Here is a 6000-nt window from a genome sequence, read left to right as displayed (position 1 = left end):
GGACAAAGGCCAGATCAGGTCCAAATACCAGTGTCACAAGGGAAAAGGGGGGTTAGGTGAGGCTACATCATAAATCTAACAGGCCCACTTGAGGCCCTGCCGGTACTATCCTTTTGGATCAAATAAAAATGGTTTAATGGAGCTTGTTCTGAAACCACCTTTCCTGCTTTAGGATTCCACCGAGTGCAACTAAAGATTTGAAACTTCCCCAGCCTCCATGCCAGGGGACTCCTAGACAGGTAACTGACTGCCTTCATGGACTATCTTTAATTTAATCGGCCACAGCCATGGGGGACAGTTATACAAGTTCATCTGTATGCGGTTATGAAATCCAAACCACCTCCAAGTCAATTGTATTCTTTCCCAAAAACCCATTTCTATTTCTCCATTGACAGGGAAATTTCAGAGCGGGTGAGAGCTGTTATCTCTCCAACATGGTCAATGTTTTCTTCTGCCAGTTAGAAACACAATGTTTTGTTTTTGCTTTTTGGTTCACTGAAAGCAGCCTTTTGATAAACACTATTCGGTGCCAGCATTTGCTCTATCAAAAATTACTTACAAGCACTGAAGTTGCTGAAGCACAAGTTCATTAATTTAACTTAATCTGTGCTTGGAATGAAGGATGAATGTAATTAGGAGACTCTCTAGGCTCTTATTAGGCAAACATCATGAATATTATCCTATTATCAGCCCCAAATCCACATAGAATTGGACAGGGGCAGCACAAACATATTTTCCCTGAACCAAACTGCCCAAACGTTTATGATGATGTGACTGGTATGGTGAAAGCAGGACATGACAAAACAAACTTGCAGAGTAAAACAAATTATTTTTATAAGCACTGCAAAGCTCTCTGTCATCCCCTCTCTCCATCTCTATCATTCTCTCTCTCTCATCTCCTATCCACCTCTCTCTCTGTCTTTCTCTGTCAGTGTCTGTTTCTCTCCCCCCTTCTTCTCCACCTCCTCCACTTTTTCTCTTCCATTCTCTCTCCATCTCTCTCTGTCCCTCTCAGGGAGTGTGGATGAAGTACCGACTCCCAGCTCTGCAGATGCCTTGCTCATCCGTCTCCCTTTCCTCTTTAATTCAACAGGGATTGGACTCGTGAAAAAGATGGATTCATCTGGCCACTGACGTCACCACACCCATCCATTTCTAAAGGTGGAATACATTAACCAAAACCTGGGCTCGAACTCGCCAGGGAATGAAACATTACACCACACTCAGGAGACCGCCACTTACCCATACCAACCCTCCCAATCCAATTTGTGCAACTAATGATTGAAGGGGAAATTGAGTATGGTAAATGTAATAACCACCCAGGTCTCTAATGAGATGAGTTGGCCCAGGCCAGCTACTATAAATGCCTTTGCCCCAACTACTACTGTGAACCAATCTGTGATGCATTATGGTGAAATACAGAGCTTTTAAAAATACATGGAGGCAGAGTGTTTTCAAAAAAAAAATCTTGCCCCCACACACTTTCACACTCTCTCTCTTACACACACACGTACACACAGATATAGCAGGCTATGCACTGCTAGGCTAGACATGGGCACATGTTGAATGGCTGTGCAGTTGTTTGAAGTTTGCAGCGTTGAGACTGCTGAATGTTCGCTCTCAGTGGGGGACCGGGTTTTTTTTTGCTACAGGCAGCTGGCAGGTTGACTTAACACTCTGCTTAAATTGACTGCAGCTCTTCCTACTCCCTTGGGTGTGTGTGTGTGTGTGTGTGTGTGTGTGTGTGTGTGTGTGTGTGCGTGTGTGTGAGTTTGTTTGACGCTTCATCCTGACCATGCCCCAAGTTGAATAGACAGCTTGGGCGCCCATGTCTAACCTCCAGGTTGTGAGTCTGCATCCTTCATCCATGCATGCAGCCAAATCCTCACGACTACTCATTCTAACGGAACGCCGCTTGATTACACAAAAGCCATCATTTGTGATGGTTTTATTTTTAAGGGAAACTTTTTAAAGGATTTTTAGGTGGCAAATTTTACTGCAGGTTGCACTGAAGGAGACAAAGATGGTAATGCATTATTTGTCAAAATCGTGCCAAAATATGGATGTATTCGACTAACAAAACAACTGTGTAATACAATCATGGCTTTATAAAAGTCACATGTTACTTTTACAATAAAAAAAACCCTATTCCATTTTTTATTGATAACATGTATACCATTACAGCAGTAACACTCTTTCAAGTTGGAAGGATATGATGAAACTAAATTGTAGATTTTTGCTCAGAACCTGTCAATAGCAAGGTCATACTGCACACAATATACGGGTTACAATTGCTACATTCAGTGAATGATTGTCAAATGAATAAATAAATTGAACATACCGTACTGTGCCTGTTCAGACAGGGAGAATTGGTTGGGATTGTAACATTCTGCGAATGACTGTCCATGAATAAATAAACTGTACACACGCGACACTGTTGTGTTTGTTCGAGACAGAGACCGAGAATGCGGCTTTGACAGAATCTGTTGTGGCGTTCAGAGCCCCATTCCGCTACAGCTATCGCAGCAATTTTCTCCCACAAAATAGACAACTCCTGAGCCCATTCATGTCCTGTTGTGCAAACACGCAGGCCCATTTACGGCCCACATGTTCAAAACTGATAGCCGTCCTCGGAAAGAAAAGGGGGAAAAAAAGAAAACCCATGCAACTCATGAGCAAGCACACTCACTCCTGCAATGCATATGCAGATATGGAGAGCCTTGGGGAGCAACACTGGCCTGGAACTGTTATCAAGCTCTCTCACTCTACACTGTCATTCTGTTTCCCCCCCTTTTTTTTCTTTTTCAAATCTGCCCTATATTTCCATGGGACCAAAAGTAATATTGGAAACAAAGGGAGGCAGGCATGGGCGAATGGAACGACTGTTTGAGTGCTGGGATTAATTGAGCTTGGCAAAGAGAAAATTAAATGGCCAGAAAGCCATCTTGTTCAGTGGATTGTTTTGTGTTTTTGCGTGCACCGCTGAGACAAGCTCACATGATACTGTAGGTGACTTTCCGGGTCTGTGCACCTAGCAATTAGTATCAGCCAAAGTTAATGTACCCTTAGGGAGAACTGCATCTATTTTTTGTCTTTTTAATCTGGAACTCTGACTTAATTGATTTTCCAAGATCTTTTCAGTTAACCACACATAGCTGAGAGGGTAATTGGCTATGAGCGCACAGTACAGGTTCAAATTTACAACACCCTCAAATAACAAGCAATCATTTTCAGGAGATTATGCAGACTTATCTGATACTCATATAGTATTGAGACAATATTGAAAATACTTAGAAATAAATAAGTAAAACAAAGTGAGAAGCTGTTCCTGTAATTTTGCAACTACCGGGAAAGAAGTCACAGACAGGGTCTCCTACCATCATGTACATTCTTAGTGGCAATAAAACCATTCACTGAGCTATAGTCATGTTAGCTTCATGCCCTGGAACGTTTCAGTGCAAGCAGTTGGTTTCGGCTATGCATCATGGCAGAAGGTAGAGCGGCCATCCAGGATAATATTATAGGAAGGCCCTAACCTTACCTGGGCACACGGCCATAATAATTATATATTATGTGTTGCTTGGGCCAGACGTCCTGAGCTCCTGCACTTCCTCTGGGCTATGCTCAAGCCAAAGACATAAAAACCTGGGCTTCAGTCTCTATTTTCTTAAAGAGAAACGGAACATTTTATTTTCATTTGTTTGCATTAAGGCCTTTATGGAAAGTCACCATGTGAATGGCAGCATAGTTGGCCGCAGACAGAATACCATTTCCACTACATCCTTGCAGTAGCTCACTTTAACACTCTCCTTAGGCTGTCAATTATTTACTTAACATGTTAACCACAGGGTTTTATTGTCTATTTAGGTTCCTGAATCCTATTTGTGCAGTAGTTTTTAAAGACCACTTTTTACACACGTCAAAAGTTCTCATTCTATGTAAATAATTACTTCACTTTTTTATATTCATTCATTTTACATCTGTATCCGAACCAGTTGAAACCTTACACTAGTTTATCTCCCTAGGACTACAGTGTGCATGTATCATGTTAACCCTCTTAAGAACGGTAATCAATCTGTGACAATACTCAACGCACCAAAAGCCACTGCAAGACAAACAACACAGATTTTTTTAAGCGCCCTACCCACATACAAGAAGCTGTCCTTTAATCCGGATCAGGCTATTGTTGTTGGATTTTACTGTACACTTTTTACATATAATCTCTTTCTGACTTTTCTCTTCATTCCAAATGCAGCTTTCAAATATGATTTGCTTCAAGATGACATGACCTTGTGTGCAGCGAATGCATTACTCCAGTGATAAAAGAAGTGATCCATTGTACAATTTCCGTATGCCAGCATTTCGTCACGCATTGACATAGAGATTTCACTAATCTATATAATAACCTATGGCCATGATAGAGCTTCGCACAACACATAGGGGTTAAGCAAATACCATCTTCCATGTAGGAAATCCGCATTAATGCAGATGCACAGTATTTAAACCGCAAAGGAGATTTAGCAGTGTGAAGCCGACTGAAAACATCCACTAGGCAGAGACACGACACTGCAAACCTCACACTTCACTTAGGGACAGAGGCGGCCTTGCCTTAATTAAATCAATTATGACATGGCGCTCATTAGAGACGTGCCACTCAAAGTGATAAGGATAGAAACAAGCACTCCGAAGAACTGATTAAGCAGTTGCGGGGGAGTAGCACAGACTAACTTCTTGTGAGTTGTGAGCATGTGTGAGTCGTTGATGCTTGTTTGAGCGGTTACGTGAGGGGGTTTCGGAGAGGGGAAGTACAGGTGCCTGTAACCGCTGCCTTTGTACAGTGTAATGACTTAAGACTGTCTCACAGCGTGGCGGCAAACGCTCCATCACAGGAGGAGGGTAATAGTGCAGACCCCCACAGGCAAAGCTATTACCCCCCAAAACAGCGTAGGACGGGTTTGCAGGACAAGGCGTTCTCTTCAAAAAAAAAGAAGAAGAGGCTTGTAGCGACGCGTGCCTTTTTCCGCCGTACATGCAACCAGGCGACAGAGCAGAGTCGGAGAACAAGGACACGCGTCAGGCGAAGCAGGAGACCTTCCAAGCGCGCATCGCCGTGTGCAATTCAGACCCAGCCACTGATGGCAGAAGAGGCGCAGCGAAAACAAGGTGAGGTGAGATGAGGCGAGGAGATTGGCTTTCAGCGGAGTCCCCTATAGCTCTACGCTGAAAGAAAGGAAGGAAGGGAAAAAAGAACGAAAGAAAAGAAAGGCAAGTACCTGAAAGGGGTTCCTGTTCCAAGGCTAGCAGATTGATTCGGGAAATGTAATTGGTGTGTTTGTGTGTACGTGGGTGCCGGGGCTGGAATTGTGTAGGTGTGCACTTATGTGTGTGTGTCTGTGTGTATGTGTGTGTCTGTGTGTGTGTGTGTGTGGGGGGGGTGGTGGTAGAAAACAAGCTGGAACACAAATGAAATTCCTCTGAGAAAATTCTTTAAGTAAGTGCAGTGATAAAGACACGCTGGTCTCTCAGAGGAAGTGAGAGGCTGCTGCTGATAAGACTGAACTGAGTGCGCTCACCACTGGCAAGCTTGCCTGGCGCTACGCAGGGAACTAGAGCAGTTGACCTCTCATCCTCTGTTTCTGGCATCCTACAGTATACTGTTCTGCAATCCTTCCTCTCTCTATCTCCACATTGATTATTACATAAGCATATGCAAAGCTTCATTGCTAAATCTGAGTCGGTTGCTGTTGTAGCTTGAGACACTTCATACACACACACACACACACACACACACACACACACACACACACACACACACACACACACAAATACACATACATACACACACACACACACACACAAATACACATACATACACACACACACACACACACACACACACACACACACACACACACACACACACACACACACACACACAGGGGGCAGGACAGGACCTGCACATAAAAATAAATAAAAATCAGCACAGGCCATTGGAGTGGA

General features: G+C 43.4%; 1 protein-coding gene and 1 long non-coding RNA gene across 5 annotated transcripts in view; one reads left to right on the top strand and one right to left on the bottom strand.

Annotated features, from left to right (window-relative positions):
* Positions 1–2056, top strand: part of LOC121688660 — a 21537-nt gene extending 19481 nt beyond the window's left edge. The window contains exons 4-5 of the long non-coding RNA XR_006024647.1: positions 173–239; positions 1094–2056. This is a non-coding gene — a long non-coding RNA (uncharacterized LOC121688660). The remainder of the gene's footprint in view (positions 1–172; positions 240–1093) is intronic.
* Positions 1–6000, bottom strand: part of neto1l (neuropilin (NRP) and tolloid (TLL)-like 1, like) — a 74017-nt gene that overhangs the window by 56991 nt on the left and 11026 nt on the right. The window lies entirely within an intron of this gene.

The sequence above is a fragment of the Alosa sapidissima genome, chromosome 17 (genome assembly GCF_018492685.1).
Source record: "Alosa sapidissima isolate fAloSap1 chromosome 17, fAloSap1.pri, whole genome shotgun sequence".
In the NCBI taxonomy this organism is placed as follows: Eukaryota; Metazoa; Chordata; class Actinopteri; order Clupeiformes; family Clupeidae; genus Alosa; species Alosa sapidissima.
Note: the sequence above shows the minus strand (reverse complement) of the source record. Positions and strands in the feature narration are given on the sequence as shown.